This window comes from Harmonia axyridis, chromosome 2, assembly GCF_914767665.1.
Source record: "Harmonia axyridis chromosome 2, icHarAxyr1.1, whole genome shotgun sequence".
Taxonomy (NCBI): domain Eukaryota; kingdom Metazoa; phylum Arthropoda; class Insecta; order Coleoptera; family Coccinellidae; genus Harmonia; species Harmonia axyridis.
Genome location: NC_059502.1, coordinates 22,609,200 through 22,635,389, shown reverse-complemented (window position 1 = coordinate 22,635,389; position 26,190 = coordinate 22,609,200). Strand labels below are relative to the sequence as shown.

Here is a 26,190-nt window from a genome sequence, read left to right as displayed (position 1 = left end):
TCTCGTTTTATTACTTCACCCCGATATTCTCTTTCTCCTGACAAATTTCCCGGAGCGTAACTTGAAAAAAACATTAAAACTGAGAAGCGGAAGCGATTTACTGTAGAATGATCCCCTCTGAGCTCATAAATGTGATTTCAAAATTTCTCCGAAGATTGGCAATAGTGTCTTATGGGAATTTTGTTTGGGGAAAATGTAAGGCAGGAAAAAAGGCCTCGGGAGGTGATTGGTGGATTAGATGGAGTTTTTATTGGATTCACAATAGGAAGCCTTCTCCTCCGTTTTAAGCTCAAAAGTTTGACGCAAACATAGAGAGCATAATGAGAGTATTCCTGAAAAACTGAGAAGAAATGTTACATTTTAACCTTTTCAACTTTGGTCGACTGATCAATTTATTGTTTGCAGCTTGGAATCTATGGTCGATTCAAATTAAAGATGCATTCGACTAAAACTAGTTTGATTTTACTCACAATCTTGACTTGAATATCAAACTTTTTATGTAAAAAAGTTTAACTTGACTTGCTTTCTGTATATTTAGGTTTGGCTTTAAATCAAACTTCTTCAAACAGTTTGATGTTTGAATATCATAAGTATTGCGCAACGTGTATGGAGCTGTTGGGGAGACTGGGGAAGGTTGATACAAGGGGAGGTTTGATACATGTTCAAATTTCCCGCCTCGGTTCTACAAAGAAGGCCTAATAGCGTGCAGTTTCTCTATGAGGGTGGAAGTAGTGTCAGTTAAAATCTAAAATCTAAAATCTTTTTTTTTTTTTTTCGTTTGAGCTTGTACAAGTGAGGTTGCCTAAACAGACAAAGAAAATGACTGACCCAAAAGCCTTTATGAAGGATTTCCTCGCCGGAGCAATTTCCGCTGCAGTTGCCAAGACCTCAGTTGCGCCAATTGAGAGAGTAAAACTTATTTTGCAAGTGCAAGCCGCTTCCAAACAGATTGAAGCTGGAAAGGAATACAAAGGTATTGTCGATGCATTCGTCAGAATTCCAAAAGAACAAGGTTTCTTAAGTTTGTGGCGTGGTAACCTCGCTAATGTACTCAGGTATTTCCCCACACAAGCTTTGAACTTCGCCTTCAAAGATGTGTACAAACAGATTTTCATGAGCGGTGTTGACAAAAAGACAGAATTCTGGAGGTATTTTGCTGCCAATTAAGCTTCTGGTGGAGCAGCTGGAGCCACTTCTCTATGCTTTGTATACCCATTAGATTACGCCCGTACACGTTTGGGAGCTGACGTAGGAAAAAGTTTAGCTGATAGACAATACACCGGTCTTATTGATTGTATAAGCAAAACTTTCAAATCAGATGGACCTGTTGGTTTATTTCTCTGTCTCAGTTCAGGGTATTATTATCTACAGAGCATCATACTTTGGTCTTTTCGACACAGCTAAGGGAATGTTGCCCGATCCTAAGAATACACCATTCCTCATCTCATTCCTTATTGCTTAAGCTGATACTACTGTATCTGGTATTACCTCATATCCATTCGATACAGTCAGAAGGCGTATGATGATGCAGTCTGGCAGGGCTAAATCCGACATGATGTACAAGAACACTCTTGACTGCTGGATGAAGATTGGCAAAACAGAAGGTGCTACTGCTTTCTTCAAGGGAGCATTCTCCAATGTACTCAGAGGTACTGGAGCTGCCCTTGTACTTGTATTCTACGATGAAGTGAAAAATCTACTATAGATTTTTTGAATTAGGGAAATTAATTTAACTGAGTTCAACATCATTCATTCCTATTGACCATTCCATAGAAATCAGGATTGAACTACATTCCTTCGAAGCATTTTTCAATACTTTAGGATCAAAGTATAATAACAATCAAAATTAGACAGAATATTTTAAAGATGTACCATTTTTTTCTTGTGAAGCAATAAAAAAAAACGATCGCGTCACGAACAAGGGTTTTAAGCTCAAGCTATGTTTTTTACATATTTGATGTAGTAATTTGCATAAAAAACGTAAGGCTTCATCTCTTTATCAACAAAAACTAACGAAATTCATTACTTTATTCTTGATGCGCATTTCATTTAGAACATAGACGGCAGTAATACAGATCTTCAATCGAAAATCATAATATGTTCACGACCTATATTTTCTAAATTTGTCTTCTAGTGAGTTTGATGACTTGGACCCTGAGGACGAAAATGAAAAAGATCAATTTTCTGATGAACCCCGAAAATAATGAATTGCAGTAGATGTAAGCTGGATCGTCATCTTCATCAGAAAATGGAGTGCCATTCAGCCTGTGCAAGTGTCAGTAGCAAAATAAAAATGTTAACTTGCGAATTCTGTAAGAATTAGGTAGTATTATAATAATAAAAGATTGATTTCTCATTATTGATTGTAGCTTTTATTTCTTATTGTATCAAGGCTCCCATGTATAGGGTGGTTTGAGACACTTTGCACCGACAATTTCAAGAACTCATAATCAAGGTTGAAATTTTCATTTTCAGTTATTAAATATTGCTAAACGTTCAAGCGAAGTCCTTAAATTTCACTCTGACATAAATGGATTGGTAAAACACAAATTTTTTATTAACAATTTTGTAAAAAAAATATTTAGAAGGATACGCTTGGCTAGTTTTTTTTTATGTGTATGTTGTGCGTTGTGTCTGAACTCGAAATGTCTGAACCTAAACTTTTTCCATGTAGCTCATGCAGCTCGGAATACGTACCAAAACAAATTGATTCTGATTTTGAAGATCTTACCCTCTCCAAAAATTATGAGAAAAAATCTGTAGATGAGGCAAAATTGATCAACAAGAAAAAGAAATATACAAATTTTTTTGATGTTGCGGTAGACGATTCCGAAACAATGCAAAAGGTATAAAATTCCAACAGTGGAACTAGTTCTTGAACGACAATTGATAAAGAGCCACGAAAAATTGAATGAAGTAGAATTTTCGCAGGAAGCAACACCTTCTGGATCAAGTAGTATTTGTAGCAGTAACAACATAAAACGTTGAATTTAAAATTGTCAAAATAGTTGTTGGAAGGCAACTCCTTTATTCTTCAAGTTAAAAATATGAGGTTTATTCTATTGTACTAATTTTTATTAGCAATAAGGGTTTCTAGTGCCAGATTTCTTGTTCACGGCATTCACTTAATTTATAGGAAGTACTGAAGTAAGAACTTTACTTTTAACGAATAATTTTGAATTGAGTAGGAGTTCCTTGAGAAAAAAATTTAAAATAATGTATTTTCGTTTTGTTTTATATTAATGTAGGTATTTGTTCTACCTACTTACTATATTTAACATAAATATTTTACACAATCAAGGTATATCTACTTGATAAATTATTTTTCGAAATCTTTTAATCTAGTTTGATAAACAGTTTGAATTTTCAAACTTGTAGCCATTTTCCAGTTTGGTTTGACTTGAATCATTTGTTAGAAAGATTGACTTGAGTTTGATTTAATTTCTCTGGTATCATAAGTTGAAATATAATTATATGATACCCCATTTCTTCTGCTAATACTGTAATACATCTACACATCCTTGTTGTTTGAAGTTCATAATTTTTTGTATTGCTGTATCTCAAAAGAATATAGGTATAGTGGACTCTCATCGAAACACCACAGGACCAAGATTTCTCTTTGAATTACGTATAGTTCAACTTGGGCCTTGTTCGAGTTATACAGGTCATTCCTGATCAAATTCGACTTACATATGTTATGAGTATGGTATACCAAATGAGAATTCGAGTTATAGAGGTGAAGAATAGTGCCACTCATACCAAAATTCATTGAAATGAATTGTAGAAATTGAGGATTTGCGAATACACATACAGAAAATAAGTAAAGTTGTTCACACTGTAATGCTGATGTTTGAACTAACTGCAAATTCTTAATTGAACTACCAGATCCGATTTAATACTGAGTAACAACTATTTTCAATCGCTTCAAGTCCTGTAGATCAGAGTTCACAGTACAGACATATTTCATCAAACCGCTCAGATCTATCGGTTCAACTTCCTACATTCCTAAGGCATCCCCTGTCACCTCAATTAATTTGACTGATAGAAGGAATTAGATCCAATATCCCAACTCACAAACTCCAGATTATCTGTTCAGATTATAAATAGAGCCACTACATCAGCGAACAAGACTATACTCGAGTTGCATTCGGTCGATATTCTTATAAGGGGAACTGCCTGCTAACAATGGTCCAAGCAAGATTAAGGAAAGGAAACCGTCTTATGTAACACCACTAATGCCATTAGGACCAGCCATTTTCTGAGCATAGAACAAAGGACTACGTTCCGTCTTCTTGTTCTCTTCGGATTGTCCGAGATGTTTGATGTAGAATGTGGGTATAATTTGCATTTGGTTCATGTAGAAATTCATTTTATCTAGCACGAATCACGTGGCCTATTTGTAAGGAAAGGAGTGGCTAATCACCTTACACAACAAAGGACCTTATGAATTTTGAGAGACAGATATTAGGCACTGTTGTAGAATTTAGCAATTCTATAGTATAGGTATTCGAACATTTTTACTTGAGAAATGACAATATAGTCCAGTAGACCTAGAAAAAATTCCGAACTTATTGACACTTTTACTGTTGGATGACTGTGCAAGTTATCCAACACGGGGACCCTGTGCTAAGTTGAGGAGAGCCTAAAAACCTCAACATTTTCGCAGTGTTATCGGTTTTTTGCTCATTACTTCTGAACTGAGTTATTTCAGACCCAAACGTTCATTATCAAAATTATAAAGAATTGGATTTGCTAGTTGAAATCAATAAATAATAACCAAGAATTAATTCAAATTCCTATACTTCGATTAATTCTTGGTTATTATTTATTGATTTTAACTAGCGAATCCGATTTTTATAATATGATTTTATCTATCTGACTATGTTACATAGATTGATAGTTAGAGAAATTTCCGATTTTGATCGGCTGTATATCGGTTGATATTAAGTTAAGGAAAAAGTTTGTAGATACAAATTGTTAGTGGCTCCATCAAGTTTTTGTATATAAATTTTATACTTATGTTTATGTTATTGTATAGCATATAGACTTATTATCCCTACGTCAAAGTTGTATATACTACCATTATTCTGATTTCAATTATATTCTCCAATTAATTAAATTCATTAAATGGATAGTTAGAGGGACAAAACCTAAGTTTTTTAAATTTTTGCCATATTGAGAAATTTTCTCTAATTTTGTTCTGCTGTATCTTGGTTGATATAAAGTTAAGGAAGAAGTTCATGGATACGAAATTGTAGCAAATTTAATACATTTTATAATGAATGGTTTGGTTTAAAACGACTTAGTTCAGAAGTTATGAGCAAAAAACTGATAAAAGTACGAAATTGTTGAGGTTCATAGGCCCTCCTCAAGTTAGCACAGGGTCCTCGTGTTGGATAACTTGACAGAGTAATCCCACAGCACTTCCGAAAGTGAAAGTGAAAGTTTCATTGAGTTCGGATTTTTTTTTCCAGCAGACCCCACTTTATTTGCTCTGTCTACTGGACTAATAGGGTAAGACTAAAAATTTCACACGAATATTTATTTTTTCTTCGTTTTTGTCGTTATTGTCTTCATTGCTTGATTTAAATTATAAATTAAAAGCAATTCCCATATTGCAAATCATCAATATACAATATTTTGCTTGTTCCCTGCTTTTGCCTTGGAGTGGATAACTTCACACCGGAATTTCTTGTAACACTCATTTCACATGAACATGAAAACGCACACCTTATATTTAAAAAACTATATTCCTATGGTACCCTTTATGTCACAGCTCGAATATCAAAGTATTCGACTATCAAGTTTCATAAAAATCACGAAATATTGAAGTCCCGGTAATTTCTCGTTTGTGATCGTCAAAACATTCCATGTATCGAAAACAAACCTCGATAGAAACATTCACTGAATATTTAGTTCGAATTTCTTCAAAATTGGACCAGTAGAATGCGAGAAATAGAGGTTTTGGGAATTTCATAATTAAACGCATGCTCAGCACTCATCTTACAAGTAGAAATACTAACATTTGGATTTGATCATTTACATCACGAATAAGATGTGAAAACACAATATTAATTCTGTTACTTCGATTTCTGTAATTTTTGCCAAATTTCATTCCATTGGAATATGACAAAAAATGTAAAAATCAAGGTAACAGAGTTAACCGGAAAAATTAGCTAGTTACTTGTAACACTCATCTCACATGAACATGAAAATGAGCAACGCACACCTTATATTTAAAAAGCTATATTCCTATGGTAACCTTTATGTCACAACTCGAATATCAAAGTATTCGATTATAAAGTTTCATGAAAATCACGAAATATTGAAGTCCCGATAATTTCACGTTTGAGCATGGGCAAAGCGTTCCATGTATCGAAAACAAACCTCGATAGAAACATTCACTGAATATTTAGTTCAAATTTCTTCAAAATTGGACCAGTAGAATGCCAGAAATAGAGGTTTTGGGAATTTCATAATTAAACGCATGCTCAGCACTCATCTTACAAGTAGAAATACTAACATTTGGATTTGATCATTTACATCACGAATAAGATGGGAAAACACAATATTAATTCTGTTACTTCGATTTCTACAATTTTTGCCAAATTTCATTCCATTGGAATATGACAAAAAATTTAAAAATCAAGGTAACAGAATTAACCGGAAAAATTAGCTAATGCTAAATGCTAAAATCCCACTCAAAAGATAGAGCTTTATTGTCACTTTCGATATGAAAAATACAAAATGCAAGAAATTCAGTGAGCGGAATTTTTTTTTGATCCGAAAGTGACCACTATGCTCTACCTCCATGAGTGGGATTTAAGCATTTAGCAGTTATTAAGATTATAAAGGTATTAAGATATTGGTATCATCCACAGAAGAATGAAAAAATGTTTCCATGTATGACATCAGGTAGTTTGTATATTCTTAGGTTTAAATTCTAGAATAGAACACCTATTCGGTAATCTTCTTTAATGTGTGTATATGAGAAATGAAATAACAAACCGTAGGGTAACATTTGTAGTATTTTCATCCAATTTAAGGCAAGATAATTAATGATAATAATTAGGAAATATTATCTTCTCCAGAATTTATTCATCGATTATATGAAAAGGGTCAAGTTTCCTTTCACGAACAGCATCAACTCGACACCCAATAAAATCTTCGAAACCTACCCCACCTTACAATCTACCTAAAAGAAATATTTTCGGAACGATCAACGACACTCCAAAAACATCCCCTGATTTTTTTTAATTATCCTGAAATCCAATCATTTAATTACCCCAATTCTGCGATTCTTCAAGGCGAAGGAATAACTTGATTCGTCTTTCAGAATAAAATACCAGTAATTGCCTCCATTTCGTCCCACTTCGACTTTATGATGTCGTGATTAATTAACTCGAAATGGAAGGCAATAAACCTGCAACTATAACCCGAAGTTTCCAGTGATGAATGATTACAAACAGAAATTGTTTGGAAACTTTTTAATTGGGATAGTCGAAATGAAAAGCAGTTGTTTGTTTCGACTCCAGGATTCTCGGATGAATTCACTTTTCTTTGATGGAAATAGATGTGGAGTTGAAAAAACTAACATGACTAATATCAATTCCGAAAACGACGAAAATTGTTCATTATGGCGTATATTTTCCGGTTTTTATAGCCGAATACCTCGACACGCATTGAAAAGTAATTTAATTAATATCAATGTGAAAAAATCGACGCTTTGGCGTCGGGGGTTTTTTGAGCTCGACATTCATGCGCGAATTGTTCACTTGGCAAGCACAGAACTCAATGTAAGTATACAGGGTGTTCCTATATTGGAAGTACGAAGGAAAATCATAGATTCCAAGGGCGTAGCAGCAAACAATCTGACCTTTTTACAGTTTATGAGTTTATTATCGCTTTCAAGATGAGTACTTTTGTTGCACTACGAGCTCGTCTTTGTCCGAGGTTTATTATTTTCCTTTATCTATGCGGTTTCTCGGCATCACCCCTTATTTGCCATCTGTGATTTTTGCATTCGTCATCGGTATACACTTAACCGTTGTTTTAGGTTTTTCTCGTGAGAAAATTTCAAGAACTGAACTGAGTAATTCGCAAAGAAAAATTGTCTGGGCTGTGTTGTACAATTTATTGTGTTTCATTCAAATTGCCATATATTTGTGAAGAAATCAGTTTTGAATTGATTATATCAACAGGGTTTTCCTAAATTGGAGGTACAAATGAAAATGACAGATTTCTCGGATCATTTACAGGAAAAAAGTCCTATAACATGAGTAAACAAACGCTTTGTTTTTGGGATATAGATGTTAAAGTTCAAGTTTTTCTCTCATAGTACCTTCTCTTCACAAGATATTCAACTTGAAATGGCATAGATATTTAAAGTTTTCATCATGTGATATACTAATTTTGAATGCAAATCAACAAGGTGAAGTTTTTCTGGAAGGGTGCTCACTTCTTTCCTCCAGAATTATTTTTTTGTGAACCACTGGTAGTTTAGAAAAATTTAAAGAAATACTCTGGTTCAGTACGACAGTTTTTGGTTTGTTGTAAAAAAATTCGAACAGCTCTCTATAGTAATTCTGAGGAAAATTCAAATCATTATAAGTTAGTTATCTGTAATAAATGAATCAATTATAAAGTTTGGTGCTTATTCAGCAAATCTGTAGCAAAGATTAATAAAGATTCGACTGGTTAACCATCACAAAAAAGTAGGACTACAAGAAACACCTCATTTTTCGAAAACAAAGCGTTTGCAGGCTTATGTTTATGGGCCATTTCATTTTTGAAATTATCCAAAAAATCTCTCATTTTCCTTCGTAACTCCAATTCAGGAACACCCAGTATAGGATAAAAATAATCGAATTGGTAATAAAAAAAATATTTCCAGTAATTTGGTTCAAACTTCGTTATCAAACCTCTTTTTCTCACATTATAGATATGAGTAAACAATATCGTCAAAAAATTTTTTTGGGTAACCCCCCTAAATAAAAAGATCTACGGCCTCGATAGATTCCTTGGATAATTTTAAGAAAAAAGTCCTATAAACATTGACACGCCAACGACTTATTTTCGAATGCAGGGTGTTTAATGTAGCCTTACTTTTTTGTGATGATTGTACCAGTTTATCGAATCTTTATTGATATTCGCCACATATTGGGTAATTAAGTACCAAAACTTATAATAAATTTATTAATCACAGCTTACTAACTTGATTTTTATAATAATTTGGATTTTCCCTTAGAACATTAAAAAGGGAAACGGAAATCGCCAAATTCGTGTTAAAAATCTTGAAAGGAAAGTGCTACGAGAAAAAACTCAATAAAAGGCAAACTTCAACACCCTGTATCTAAAAAAAGCGTTTGCGGGCCCATTTATAGGACTTTTTTTCTTAAAATGATCCAATTTAGAAACACAATTTTTTATCTAGATGAAAGATATCCTGCAATTCCGAATGAATAATCTAGTCATTATTTTACAAATACAAACTTATTATCAACCTAGTTGGATCTGCTATTACGCAATATTCGATGGAGTAGGAATGACGAGTGCTCGCAAGCTCCTGACTACACGCCACTGGTTCTTTTCTTTCGATTTTCTCCTTCAATTTTTTCTGGTTACCTATATACAGGTCTTCAAGGGTGTAATTGGGTATGAGCGAGAAAGTGCTTAAGAGCTTTTCAATTAATTTAACGCATCATATAAAAATTTCATCACTTCGACTAACGAAATTTTTTTGCAATACAAAATTGAAGCCATATTCCTTACTTTTATCTATAGTGCAAATTACAAAATGTATTGGATCTGTAATTATAGTTAATAATAATATTGATAATTTATTTGCTCATACTAAAGTTTTGACAAAGCAGTCGATATGCACAAATGTTACCATAAGAAAATTGTATGACTCATAAGTGAATTGAATTTTTCACACATGAATGTGAAAATTTGTCAGTTTTGTCAATATGTATTTGAAAATTGAACATTTAAAAATAATTGTACAAAAACATCTACCTATAAATACCGAAAACAATTCAGTACAAACATTTTAGGCCCCATTTAGTCCAAAAAGTTTTGCAATATACGACAAAAAGATAATTGACATTTCCTTTAAGAGTGTGTTTTACTTTGTTGACGAAATGCATAGTTCAACATACTGAAACAGATTACCTACAAAAATTAATTTTCATCAACGCAGCAAACAGGTTCAACAAACAAACCTATAAACACAAACATCTATTATCGTGAAAGTTTATCTACCCGTTTGTTGCATTTCGCTTTTGGAAAGGTTTCCTATGATGTCGGGAACGTATTATCATTGAGATAGAATAAGGACATGAGAATCTCCTATTATACATGTAATACAATTTCCAAGTTCCTGAAAAACACAAAGGACTCTACCGTCTGTCTATGATACTGTTTGTATTCAATGTGTTTTTTTTTTATTTTAGAGTGCTTATTTCAGCATTCCGACAGCGAACCTAGATCGATATAACACAACTAGAGGAATTTAATAGGAAGCGAAGACATCTTAGCACTAACGCCCAAATAAGTTCTTATTACCTTCAACATCGAAAAGAAACTGAATAATTTATATGGAACGCATGAAGACACCATTTTTTCAATTTAACACTGCCTTTTTTGAATTTTACTAATTCTAGTTTTCTTCCGATAACTGTCATATTGAATGTTTCATTTTATAAAATCAGTTTCTATATTCGAGTTAGAAGGATATTGAAGAACTCACAATGTTAATATACACTGTGTCCGTAAAGTATGGAACAAATTCATTTTTAAGCTAAACAGAACATTTCAAGAAATAATCCTGAAACACGTCGAATTTTTATTTTAATTCACCGTATTTTAAAATTAAAATCTAATATACAGGATGAATTACTTTCGAGTAATGACGTCAAGGTCATTTTTTTTAAATTACTCTAGCTAAGCTGATTCCAAAAATATATCACATGTTGATTCCAATTGGTACAGGTTGGACAAAAATACAATAGTTTTGTGGGTGCTCATAAAGTAACGCTCAACATTCTTTATTAGTTAAATTAACAATATTATCAAAAATACCTATTGTCTAGCGGCAATAAACAAATAATGACATTTCACAAAAAACTAGACGACCATGTTTTTTTTTAATTGATAAGAAATAATTTCATTCATATTCTGTCTGCTAGACCACAAGTACCAAACATATGTTTGGAAACAGCTCATTTTTATTAATCTAAAAATGTAACAAACTACAGGGTGTTACATTCAAACCAATTGCCGCTAGACAATAAGTATTTTTGATAATATTGTTAATTTAACTAATAAAGAATGTTACGCGTTACTTTATGAGCACCCTCAAAACTATTGTATTTTTGTCCAACCTGTACCAATTGGAATCATCATGTGATATATTTTTGGAATCAGCTCAGCTAGAGTAATCGGAAAATTGAGATAAAATAAGGACGTTCCATTTGAAAAAAAATGATGGTGACGTCATTACTCCAAAAGTAATTCATCCTGTATATTAGATTATAATTTTAAAATATGGTAAATTAAAATAAAAAATCGACATATTTCAAGATTATTTCTTATAATGGTCTGTTTACCTGAAAATGAATTTGTTACATACTTTACGGACACAGTGTATGTAAACAATAAATAATTATTAGTTTAGAATTTACAGTAATACCCCTTGTAGATATAATTGTAAATATCTGCATTGATATTCAATATTGTCTCTTTTCTTTGATGTCAATTAAAATTCTTTCATATTAAATCAATAGAAATGAAGTCAGACTGCCCTAATTTATCTTGTTTTATGTCAACGCTTGTTATGTTAGAAAGATAAAAAAAAATGAAAATAATTGTTGGAAATCGACGTGGGATGATGTTATCGACATCACAAAAACGCATAATCAGCCCATAAATATTTAATAACCGAAGTTGGGGTCTGATGCTATTCAAGAAGCCCTGAATTTTATATCCGCTCGGCACAAATAAGTCATTATCAAGATCCTTTCTATTCGCTATTGCTAATGTGTATTCATTGTATAACTTTTTGACAGTTTCTTGTAGAAAATAAGGAAATATGTAGTCAAGGTTAGAAGGCAGGATTCAGTAGAGAGGTAGGAGAGTTCATTTTTTATTCATTTTAATGATAACTTGACTCCACTGGAACTGAGGTACAAAATTGGGTTTATGGTAGGTATCATAAAAATAAAAACTTCATATTATTATAAAATAACGAAATTTGGCCATGTAAGAAATCACAGGTTATTTTCTTATATTCTTATATCAATAAGTTCTGACTAAGCTATCAACACGAAATTTGGCAAAAGAAACTGAAACTTGTTATTATATATACAGGGGGAAAATTTATGAGGTGATAGTACCCATCAAAATAAGGAAAAAATTCCTATAAACATATGTCCGAAAATACTCCCTCTTCGAAATACATGAAAATTTGGTCATAACGCGCAAGTTTTCACGGCAAATCTTATGCTGATTATATTGTTTTCACAAATAAAGATTTCGGGGTAGTTTTCTCAAAAAAATTAAGAGGTAATGCATAAAACTCCCATTTACTATTTTTTCTGACATCCAAGAAAAATTTCGACCCTTTTTTTTTGAAAATCCGATGAATTTTATGTAAAAAACTATCATGCGTTTCCGAGATATAAATAGGCTCCTGAAAAAATTAGTGAAATTTAACTTAGGAGGTGAATACACATGGTAATCAGTTCAACATAATAAATTGAGAAGCTTCTACCTCGCGAACGGCACATTCTATCGAAAAAACACAAGATTTTTTTACATTTTTTACGTAAAATTTCTCGGATATCACAGAAAATAGTAAACGGGAGTTTCATGCATTAACCCTAAATTTTGTATTCATATGTTAGAATCTTATAAGTATTCAATTTTATATTTTTTCATTGAAAAAATCCCAATTCTATTAATGTTTCTTCGGATAAATACCAGTTTCTACTATTGAATGAATAATTTTAATTCAATTGTATCTATCAATTTCAATATATGTAATTTCCAGTGATTTCAATATTAATAAATACTGGATATTAATGAATCGATTTGTCCATAGTAAATTACAAATCCTTGTTTTAATTAATCCTGAATAGTGAGTTCACAAATGATTAATTACTCAACTCGTCACCAATTAAAATTTATGAATAGTAACGAGTACTCATAAATATCCAGCTACCCATTGGTTAGAAAACTGAATAATCAGTGAATACTCAACTATATATAGTTGGGTATTCACCGATGAATAATCAGTGAATACATAACTATTCTCTGATTATTCAGGAATAGAAAACTACTCATTGAATATTCAACTATTCAGTGAATACTCGACTATTCACTAATGATTCAAGAATAGAAAAACAGTCATTGCTTATTCAACTATCCATTGAATACTCAACTATTCACTGAATATTGGTCTATTCACTGAATTTTCGACTATTCAGTCAATATTAATGGATATTCGAATAATGCAAAACGTAATTATTCGAATTAATATTTAATGAATGTTCAAATATTTCATTCATGATTCCCAGCCATAGTTTGAAGTTTCTTTCGAGAAGAATTCAGTGAGATAATAAAACAAATGTATTGTAATTCACATTGAAATGCAAAAACGCATTGTTCCTATCTTCATGGAAATAAAATAACCCTCTGTTTGTTACACTGAACAATACCTATTACTTAGTGATTTTATTCAATAGGTAAATCCTATAGCATTTCGTTCTATTTGCGAAAGCCCGCCAGTATTCAAATTGAAAAAAACTCGTCGACTTTCTCATCCAATTGCAGAATGGAATTCAGTCGGGACAGTTTCATCTTCATTTCCTAGCAATTTTATCGACCCACGATCAGGGAATATAAATCAGGGTAGTTTTTGCGATTAACTTCCGGTGAGCTCACCCAGGCCGCCGATAAATTCCCTAGTTTTGACGTTATGTCCCGTTTTTAATGAATCTTCCTATATAAATAATGAATTCCGCGATTCCCAGAGCCCAGCCTAATTGCACCACCGGAGAAATATTGCAGCTTTTGTTGCTGCGTGATACTATTCAAATATTGATTCCATCAGAAATGGAGGAAGTCGCCAAGAGAATGGAGCAAGTGGAAGAATCAGGTATTTTGCAGGGTTATGCAGTTTGTACGAGGTATTTCAAATTTGATGCTCACTGAAAGCATAAAAATCTCCAAGGACACCGACTTTTCTTTTCGAAATAATAAGATATCAAAAATAAGATCGTAAATATCTTGTTTCGTTCTCGAAATTCTGAAAAATGACTGTTTCGAATATTTCGGTATACCTTCGTTTCTGTTCGAGATATTCGAATAATTCTAAAATTATTTCGAACGAAACGAAACCATAACAAAATTAATTTTGAAATTAATCACAAAACAAAATTTGATGTGTATAACAGGCCAATTGAAAAGTCACCGGTGTACCACAGGAAAACACATTATTTTGGCAAAATTCGATTTTATGATTCATCATAGTTGCATAGGGCGATACAGTGCTTATAGCGACCTTCCAACTTTTCGATACCATTTTTGTAGTACGATTTGTCTTTCGATTCAAAATAGGCTTCAGTTTCGGCGATTACTTCTTAATTGAAGAAAAAGTCGCTGGGGCCAGATCTGGCGAATACGGTGGATGCAGAAGCAATTAGAAGTCCAATTCAAGCAATTTCGCCTTTGTTTTCTTGATGAAGCAGCACCTCTTTTTCTTCAAATGGGGCCGTTTTTTAACGATTTCATCCTCTAAACAATTCAATAACGCTATATCATAATCCCTGTTGATGGTCTGACCCTTTTGGGGGTAATCAATGAATATTATACTTTGCGCATCACAGAATACTGACGCCATAACCTTACCAGCTGACTGTTGTGTTTTTCCTCGCTTTGGATTCGGTTCATCGTGTGCATTCCACTCAGCTGACTGTCAATTGGACTCCGGAGTGAAATGATGGAGCCATGTTTCATCCATTGTCATATATCGACGCAAAAATTCAGGTTTATTGCACTTAAACAGGTTCAAACAATGCTCAGAATCATTAATACGTTGTTGCTTTCGATCGATTCACATCGCAAATTCTAGATTAAGAAAGAATTTTTTCGAAATGAAGGGAAATAATAAACTATACTTGGGAATTAGCTGTCATTGAATGACATATCAATGTGCTTTAATCTCAGAGTAATAAACATAGAAGGAGCATATGTCTTCTTTAGTAAGCAAATTTTATTCTCAACATTAATTATCAAATTTGACAAAGCTCGCGGAAATGAAAACATATCACTAATAAGATATTTCACTGTGATGCCCCATAGTTAATGAACGTTTCATATTAACTCAAAATATATTGAAATAAATACCTAAATATATAAGAAATTCAGAAAACAAACTTCAAGCGCGAAAAACGACGTGAAGGAGTGCAAAAATTGCCAGACCTTGGATTTAAGCAGGTAGATACACAAAAAAAATATTCTGCTTATTATCAATTCGACAATTAGGAACAATATCGGATTCCAAATATTCAAATTTGCAGATTTAATCGGGAATCATTTAAAAAAATATATTTCATTCAATATAATATACATTCATAACGTTATAGTAAAATTGTGAATTTGAAAATATATCAGAATCCGACAACGTAATCTAACCATGTTGGGGACATGTGAAAATTGCGTATACTTTCTCAATCTATCTTTATTACTCTGTGATGTTGACAAATCATCGATTACAGTATAGTTACTCGCTTTTAACGTCCAAAATTCATAATTGAAGATCTAAATCCATACTTTAGTATGTCAGTGGCTGGTCTCATGATGTAGATTACTCTTTCCTAATTTGTGAGCTTAGGAGCTCAAACTATTACCTGCAACGAAACACAGGACTAAGCGTATTAACTTAGGGCTCGATGGATTTGCGGAATAATTTCCACATAATTTCATAATGCAAACCACCTTATAATACATGTTGCTTAAGAGTTTATACACATGATGAATTCGCTTGAAGGTAAATTAGGATCGGGAACAAACAAAGGTTCAGCATGGATCAGCAGTCTCAGCCAGATACCTATTCAATTATTGTTCAATACAAGTTCAACAATCATCACGGTCGATGGTGTTGAATGGTAGTGTTAATTGATGTTGTTTGTTGTTATCTCAGAATTATGGTTTATTATCCACAATAATAAAACTTGAGAATAGGCTAGAATAGATTCTTTTGATTGAAAAAACCTTATTTCGTCAATAAACTCAAATTTTAAGACAAATTCTGATATTTTTCAATCTCATATTAATCTAGCTTGAAAATGTTATCATCGCTCTTATTCGGACATAACTGGCAAATTTAATAGTGTCTATATATATATCAGCTAATTTCACACCTATAACCTATAATATAAACAAGTTACTCGGATCTGAAAATACCGAGCCATAGCGAAAAGATAACCAAGACCGAGAATAATATTCAGGTCTTGTTTCACCACTTGCTGATAAAGTCTTTGCTAAAATATTCATAACTTATCCAACAGATATCCTTATTGAAATTGTTCTTCATGCGTGCTGGATAGACCAGAAGTTTTCGTACAATTTATCAACTGGATCAAGTGGCTAATATATTTCTATCCAGCAGATAATTCCACTTGTATACACTGTGCCCGTAAAGTATGCAACAAATTCATTTTTAGCTAAACAGACCATTTTAAGGAATAATCCTGAAACACGTCGATTTTTTATTTTAATTTACCGTATTTTAAAATAATAATCTAATAAACAGGGTGAATTACTTTCGAGTAATGACGTCACCGTCATTTTTCTTCAATGGTACACCCCCATTTTGTCTCAATTTTCTTATTACTCCAACTGAGCTGATTCCAAAAATGTATCACATGTTTATTCCAATTGGTACAGGGTGGACAAAAATACAATAGTTTTGTGTGTCCCCATAAAGTGACGCGTAAAATTAACATTAACAATATTATCAAGCGGCAATTGGTTTGAATGTAACACCCTGTAGTTTGTTACATTTTTAGATTAATAAAAATGTATGAAAATAAGAAATAATTTCTTTCATTTACTGTCTGCTAGACCACAAGTAGATACCGAACATGTTTGGAAACAGCTCATTTTTATTAATCTAAAAATGCAACAAACAACAGGGTGTTACATTCAAACCAATTGCCGCTATACAATAAGTATTTTTGATAATGTTAATAAAGAATGTTACGCGTTTCTTTATGAGCACAAATAAAGCTATTGTATTTTTGTCCACCCTGTACCAATTAGAATCAACATGTGATACATTTTTGGAATCAGCTCAGCTCAGTAATCGGAAAATTGAGACAAAATGGTGACGTCATTACTCGAAAGTAATACACCCTGTATATTAGATTATCATTTTGAAATACGGTAAATTGAAATAAAAAATCGACGTATTTCAGGATTATTTCTTAAAATGGTCTGTTTAGCTAAAAATGAGTTCCATACTTTACGGACATAACTTCCTCAAATGAAAATGAGAATTTGAATCAATAATTTTGTTGTAAATTAATTTGAAGTGCTTAGGGGTAAGTTTCGACTACCAAAGTAGCAATTAATTATTCTTCCAAACTAGGAGCTTCGAAAACTTAATATTTTGAAATCTTAATTTTTTGACCTCAGAATGCATGAGTTGAGTTCTCGAACTAGGATGGTAAAGACGTTGTAACAACATTATTTAATGCTGTTATACCTAGTTTCCGAGAGATTTGCTGTACCTCAAATAATTAAATTTTCAGTGGGAAGTGAATTTTTATTCCTCGTCCAACTCCAAAGTTTTTTTATTAGAAATAATAAATCTAAAGGATATGATTTATCAATTAACACATGAAACCTGAAATTTATGAAATATCAATAAGTCCAACTTTCGAAATTGTTCCCAAATCATTCTGATTCAATGCTCAAATTACCACAGAGCTATAAAACACAAGTTACAAGACATCACTCTCTAATCAATAGAAAGTAATCATTCGAAGTTACCAAACCTACCTTCCATCAAATTATTATCTGGCTATCTGGGTAGGTATGTATTTTATCCGGGTCTCTATCAAATATCAGCAAGTGGTGAACCACAACCTTTCTTCCCAATACTGTATTTTCCAAGTTACACTCAAATTCAAGCACGGATCTCTAGAAAACACGCATTACCATAACTTCATTCATGACGTGTTTTAAATATAAAAGAAGTCCATTATGAACTCTCCCACAAAATTCGCGCAGCCAACGAGCCAGTTACCCGAAGTTCGGGGATGCTTAAATACGAAACAAAAGGTTCACTAAAAGCAACATAAATTTTAAAACAGAACGGGTAAACTTTGAGCACATTTTATGGAACTCTCTGAGGCACATATGCTGTGAGAGCCATTGTAAATCTGTATTACCGATATAAACTGACCTATAGCCTTATAAATGTTGTGTGGATCGAAAGGGTTCCTCGCTTGGATGTTCAACTGGTGAAAGGCTGAAGAGTCGATTTAGGGGTGTTCGGAAAATGGCTTAGTCAGTTATCTTTTGATCTTTATGGGAATATTTCGATAGCCAGGATGAGTCCGAAAATTTCAATTTTACTTTCGAGTCTACCGAAAGTTGTGAGAGCATTGTAAACACTGTTGAGATGAAAGAATTTTTAGTCTCAGATTTCAATATTTTTACTCGCAAAATACATGTCTGAACACCCTGAACAACTTGATTTAATACATTTTGCATGTATGTCGGTCTGTGTGTCCGCACATTCTTGTGACAGTCTTAATATACAATTTCGAAGAAATTTGGTAGGGGGTTTCAGTTGTATCGGGTGTCCCAAATTCGTTGTCTACATAGGGGATCTCAGAAACCCTTTGAGCTTGAAAAAAATGAATGGCACATTTCCGGACTTTTGAGAGAAATAATTTGGGTGGAACCGCACCCTTATAAATTGAACTATTTTCAAGCTATAAAGGAAAATTGGAAAATCGCGTGAAATCAAAAGTTTTCGTAACTTCTCTATTATCGGTGCTATAAACAAGAAACAAAAACATCCCAGAGTCACTTTTTTCAGAGGAATCCATTACTGTAATCATTTATTTCTTATTGCCATTAGTTTTTAAGTTATAATAAAAACTTGTGTTTTTTTTTATTCTAACTCATAACAATTCATATAACAGATATACCGATTATTTTTTTCCTTTTCAATACATATGACATAATATTAGGTGTAAAACTTCGCTTCCGCCGTTTTGCAATAGATGGCGATAGCGGTAAGTAGTAGTCGAAATAAATAGATCATAGATGTCACACAATAAGCTTCGGTATTTGTAAACATAACGCCATCGAAATATAAGTCGATTTGTGTCTGCATCATAAAGTTATTCTCGATTGAACATGTCAGCTTACGAGCCAAATACTCGTCATTTGCGGAAGGTTTCAATTTACTGCTTTAATATGAAGAAATCTGCGGCTGAGGCTCATCGAATGCGCTTAAATACCTATGGTGAGGCCGCTATTAGTGAAAGAACGTGCCGAGAGTAGTTTCAACGCTTCAAGAACAGTGATTTTGACGTGGAAGAGAGAATGTTTTCGAAAATGCAGAATTGGAGGCATTACTTGATCATGACTCTATCAAACGCAACAAGAATTGCCAGGATTATTCGGAATGACGCAACAAGTCATTTCAAAATGCCTGAAAGTCATGGAAATGATTCGGAAACAAGGAAATTGGGTGCCGTACGAGTTAATGCCGAGAGATGTACGAGTAGAACGGCGTTTGTTTGCTTGTGAACAGCTGCTTGCAAGGAAAAGACAGAAGGGATTTCTTCATCGCATTGTTTCTGAAGACGAAAAATGGGTACGTTTCGATAATTCCAAGCGCAGAAAATCATGGGGATATCTCGGCCATGCTTCCACGTCAAGGGCCAACCCAATATTCACGGTTTCAAGTTTCAAGGACATTTGGTGTCTTATGAGTTGTTAAAACCGACTGAAACAATCACAGGCCATCGTTATCGAAAGCAATTCATGCGTTTGAGCCGAGTATTGAAAGACAAACGGCCGCAATACAAAGAGAGATTGAAGTGATTTTACAGCATGACAATGTTCGACCCCATGCTGCGAAAGTGGTCAAGATATACTTGGAAACGTTGAAATGGGAAATCCTATCCTACCCGCCTTATTCTCCAGATGTTGCTCCGTTGGACTATCATTTGTTCCGACCAATGGCACACGGCCTCGCTGGTCAGCACTTTCGGTCGCTTCAAATGATGACCAGCTTTTTCAACGCTGGATTCGTACGCTGCCCGAAATATGGGAGAAAGTAGTGGCCAGCGATGGACAATACTTTAAATCATAAATATATCACATATCTCGATTTTGGAAAAAAACGGCGGAAGCAAAGTTGTACGCCTATGTACAATAATAGATACAATTCAATGAATATAGTTATTATTCCCGTACATTTGTTACTAATCAAGCCCAAAATCATGGAAATTTCTCTGGAGGATCTCACTAATTTAACTCGTGAGTAAAACTCAGTTTGTACGAAGTATTGATTTATATAATAACCACCCCTAAATTGCATCTAGAACCCACCCATCCTTAGATTTCACTGCGTCAAATAAGATTATTGTCACCGACTGCAATTTTCCAATGAAAACACTCTAGAAAATTGAATTATCTTCGAGATGAATCAATGTCGTAGGGGATGAGCAAGAAGGAGATTTTAGACCTGGGCTTGGGATATTTCCAATTCCCCATCCCTTAAGACGGGACCATAGCCGTTAATTCAATTACTCCAGAATCCGTCATAATATGAAGCAATCTGAAGAGAGGATAAAAATTGGTGTACTCGGTGAGTTTACGAACATTTTTCCATTGGGGATGTTAAAGAACATAAATAATTCATTTTTTGATATTTTTGTAATGATTTATTGAAAATATTGCGTTGGAGGAGGTACTCAAGTTTGTAAATTTGTAAGTTATAAATTTTGGAATTAGAATATATTGAGTTGAGATTCTAGGTACACTATATGAGTACTTGAACCAAGTATTGAATGATGTATGAATCTCCATTCATAAAATAAAATTTGAGGAATAAATAACGATGAGAGATTCCTTGGTTAAATTTAGGAAGATAAGCACGCAAATGCGTTGTTTTCGAAATACAGGGTGTTTCTTATAGTCTTATGAATCATTGCTACAGATCGGGAAAATAGGGACCAAAAATTATTATAGTCATTACAGTTTACTGACAGGATTTCCATATTTTGGATTGCCTTGAGTATTTTAAATGACATTGTTTGAAATGTTCTCTCGGAATCAGTCGCTGATAAAAAAACCAAAAAGGTTTTTTTACATTTTTCGAAATACCAGTTGTCCACCGAAAAAAGTTTTGGATGAAAAAAACACGCACACATTCTGAAAAAATATCACCTTGTACATTTGTATTCAATAATGGTATGTAAAGTCTTGATTAAAATATCTGATCTTGAAGGACCATTTTGAAAGACTTTTTTTCTTAAAATTATCTGAGGAATTTCTCATTTCTGTTTGTACCTTCAATTTATGAACATCATGTATATCTGTCGTTGTAGTAAAAGCTATATTCGACAGACGATGCAGTTTCTATGTGAAAACAAATCGAACCTGCGATTTCAAGTGAAGTGAAAGCCTCTGACTATTCAGTTTACTATTCGTAATTTATCTGATTGAATATTAATTCAAAATAAATAATCGGAGGACTCATTGTTGTTTCCTAGACGATATCATGTTTTTAGCTTTATTATCTCATATTGTGTTGTTTTATTATTCCTCAGAAATTATTTATTTTTGGAATTGCATTTTTTTGTTTTTGCAGCTATGATTCAATTACAATAAATAATATGCGAGCGCATTCGCCATTTTGTAGCGCATTTAGTGCAAGTCCTTGAAATTATTGTAAGCATAAATTCCATGATTTCTCTACTGTTTGCTCTCTTTTGTTTTGCAATACATAAAAGACTCACCTTATTCATAGAAAAAGACGATATATTTTTATTAATTTTCTAATAACTGAATTCATGGAATGATTAAGAGCGTTTCTCTATTTCAGTATCGTAATGAGTTCATTACAACATTAAAAACAGTGCTGTAATGAACACATTACAGCATTGTTTTCAGTTATATTTTAGTTTTGTGTTTGGATTCACTTCCGATCCTATCAAATTTCAACACACTTCAATTATCAATATAATATAATTCGGATAAAGTGAAAATATTTGCAACAAAATTCGCAATTTCTCTTAATTCTGGCGGTGTTTAAACGATTTCGTCACACAAAATTCACGAATATAATCCGTAGTTATAAATTATTTCAAAATTCAATTTCCGTAATCTGCCATTTCCGTAGCATTCACACTAACTGCCAAGATACAATACAAAAGTCACTAGGATGTATAATCTGAATTTTTTCATTGTATTTCGACAATATTTCACAAAACTCGACTGAAATAGAGTTGATATCGTCTGATACTCGTTGCAGAAGGCAATTCCAACACCCATGCGTTGTAAAACTCGCTCGTTCGAATTTCGCATTAAAATAGAGCCCATTCTGCAACTGGTTTTAGAATATACTATCCTAAATTCTAATGTTCATTTATTGTTCTGGCAACATCACATATTAAATATTGACAGATCACGAGAAAGTCACGTGGTGGTGTTCCCCCTTAATACAATTTTTTTTCAATTCCTTATATGGCAAAATCAACTTACATTGCATCAGTGTTTTTCGAGTTTCAGCAATTATTAGGAAATCAGATTGGCTCTCAATTTGTGACCATTTTGACGCCAGTTTTATGATTTTCGTTCCGAGATTATTTTTTTTTTATTGCCGGAAGTCATCTCAGAATACCAATATTCAGACGAAATTGTAGGCGCACTGGATGAACTGTATATAAAATGGCTGATAAATTGTTAATAACACGGCAATAAATCAACTTAATGAGACTTTACGATTCCTTTTTCTCGACGATTTTTTTCTGCTGCTTGGTTTTTAGTACTCATCGTTTTTTAATCGTGTCAGAAAAATTTATAACCCTGTTAGATTCTCCTGTTAGTTTCGGATTTTACGCCCTTGGAATGAGTGCGCCACGCCGTTTGGTGAAACGGGCTTTATGGAACGGATTCATAAATCCCCCCATGGCAGAAATGCTCTAATGAAATAAAATCTGGTCAAACCCGATCCCATGAAATTTTCACGAGTCTTTCATTGACAGCACCAGGTTGCAACTCAAAGTAATGTCACTTATATGACGGCCGTCAATTTGGAAAAATGGAAACGGTTGACACTTGCCCCATAGGAACAAGGGTACTACACCTCTCAATAACAGTGTTTATGCAGCCAAATAATAATTATCAATTAACAAATTGGAGCTGTTCAACTTTTAACTTCAACACAAATTTCTCATTGTGCGCTATAATAACGGTGATAACTCAGTGACTAATCATAACCGAACTTCAGTCAAAATTCGTAGATATCTATATTATATTTCGAAATTCATATTTTCATTGAGTAGATATACTAATATTATTTTGAAATGGATTTCTATCCTTTTGAAACTCATTCGTCAATTTCTTATTATTTAAAACAAAATAAAAATTACCATAATCGAAATGATATGAAGTTGACTTATGAACTTTAGATTTGACCAACGGTGGATTTGATACGGTGGATCATGCTTTGCTTCTTGATAGTATAGAGGGTGCCGGTGTTAGGGGTGTTGCATTGAGGTTAATCGGGAGTTATTTGAGCGATCGGTTTCAGAGTGTCAAGATTGGAAATGTGTTAGGTCGTCCACTGCCTATTGATATTGGTATACCACAAGAAACTGTTCTTGGACCAACCCTATTTTTGATTTTTATTAATTGGTTACTTCTTGCTTCAGACCTTAATGTGATAGCTTATGCTGACGATTCTGTTATAACCTTCGAAGGAAGCACTTGGGACGAGGCTTATCAGACTGCGGTAAAGGGTTTGAACATTATTTATAAACTTCTGTCACATTGTTTATTGAGTCTGAATACCGATAAAACTAAGTTTATTGCGTTTTCACTCAGGGCATCTGAACAGCCACGCTTTTCAGTTTGTACGTTTGCAATCGGTTGGGATATCAGTGTCCAGCGATTGAAAAAACTGAGTCAATTAAGTATCTTGGTGTCCTAGTAGACCAACATCTAAGATGGAGTGAACATGCAGCCTATCTTGTGAAGCGTCTCAGAGAATATTCTACATCTTTTTCAACATCAGGAATGTTCTCTCCACGAAAGAATGTTTTCGAGTTTACGAGGCTCTTGTACTTTCTGTCCTTAGATATGGAATTGTAATATGGGGTGGGGCGAATAGGTATAACAAGGGATGCCTTGAAGTTGTTAATAAGGCCATACTTAAAATAATCCATAAGGTGGGTAGAAGGGGTTTGCTACTGAAAGGCTTTATGTAGAGTCTGGTCAATTAAGTATAAAAGAACTGTACATTTATGAAGTAATATTGAATCAAATGAGAAAGGAAAAAAAAATTATTCAGCACGAGTTACAAACCAGACAGATTCTGCGTGGAGATCTGTTTGTACTAAGGTTCCATAAATAACACTTGCAGGAGAGCCTGTCATATTATGGTTCAAAATTTTATAACCTCCTCTCCTAAGAACTTAAATCAACAACTAATGTAAAAAGTAAATTTTTCAAATATCATCTCCGGAATTATGTAAATATTAATTCTGATAGATTCGAAGTCATCCTATTGGCATGATTTTTTGTTTTCTGTTTTTTTTTTGCATTTCTTCGGCTTGTTATGCATTTCAATTAGTAATCTATCTTTTTGTTGTTTCTCTTTCAACAAATGTATTGATTTTTTGTTTAACTGGGGAGAATGTTCATTAGTTGTAGAAGCAGATAATGACAGCATACAAGTTTGCTTAGGCTGTATATTTCTGCAAGTGAAGTTTTTGTCTGATGTATATTTATATCTATTGATGAATAAAATTGAAATTGAATATGTGTTACTGCTATTCGGCTGCTACGCACTAACCGTTACTGTTACGTGCTCATTGTTATTCGACACTGCCCAAATGCACACCAACAACATATATTAGCCGTTATTTTCATTTATGACTAAATTCTTCCGTGTTTTTGTTGCAAATCTTTAGTAACAATTTCGTCAAAATCTCTTTGCGCTACCTGATTTGCATTCGAGAGAAATGTCTAATTCTGAAGACGTGACAAGCGTCAGAGGCGTTCTTCCTTCGCCAACTTAATGAGAGTTTACGATTCCATTTTCTCGACGATTTTTTTCTGCTGCTTGGTTTTTAGTACTCATCGTTTTTTAATCGTGTCAGAAAAATTTATAACCCTGTTAGATTCTCCTGTTAGATTCGGATTTTACGCCCTGGAATGAGTGCGCCACACCATTCCGTGAAACGGGCTTTATGGAACGGTTTCATAAATCCCTCCTGGCAGAAATGCTCTAATGAAACAACATCTGGTCAAACCCGATCCCATGAAATTTTCACGAGTCTTTCATTGACAGCACCAGGTAGCAACTCAAAGTAATGTCACTTATATGAGGGCCGTAAATTTGGAATAATGGAAGCGCTTGGCACTTGCCCCATTGCAACAAGTGTACTACACCTTTCAATAACAGTGTTTATGCAGCCAAATAATAATTATCAATGAACAAATCGAAATGATATGAAATTGACTTATGAACTTTAGATTCGACCAAGGCGTTTGATACGGTGGATCATTGTTTGCTTCTTGATACAATTAGATTAGAGGGTGGCGGTGTTAGGGTTGTTGCATTGAGGTTAATCGGGAGTTATTTGAGCGATCGGTTTCAGAGTGTCAAGATTGGAAATGTGTTGAGTCGTCCACTGCCTGTTGATATTGGTATACCACAAGGAACTGTTCTTGGCCCAACCCAATTTTTGATTTTTATTAATTGGTTACTTCTTGCTTCAGACCTTAATGTGATAGCTTATGCTCGATTCTGTTATAACCTTCGAAGGAAGCACTTGGGACGAGGCTTATCATACTGCGGTAAGGGGTTTGAAAATTATTTATAAACTTCTGTCACACTGTTTATTGAGTCTGAATACCGACAAAACTAAG

At 33.5% G+C, this 26,190-nt stretch overlaps 1 protein-coding gene and 1 pseudogene across 3 annotated transcripts in view; one reads left to right on the top strand and one right to left on the bottom strand.

Moving 5' to 3' along the window:
• Positions 1-26,190, bottom strand: part of LOC123673868 (midkine-like) — a 167,452-nt gene that overhangs the window by 2,533 nt on the left and 138,729 nt on the right. The window lies entirely within an intron of this gene.
• LOC123673867 lies at positions 805-1,779 on the top strand (annotated as a pseudogene).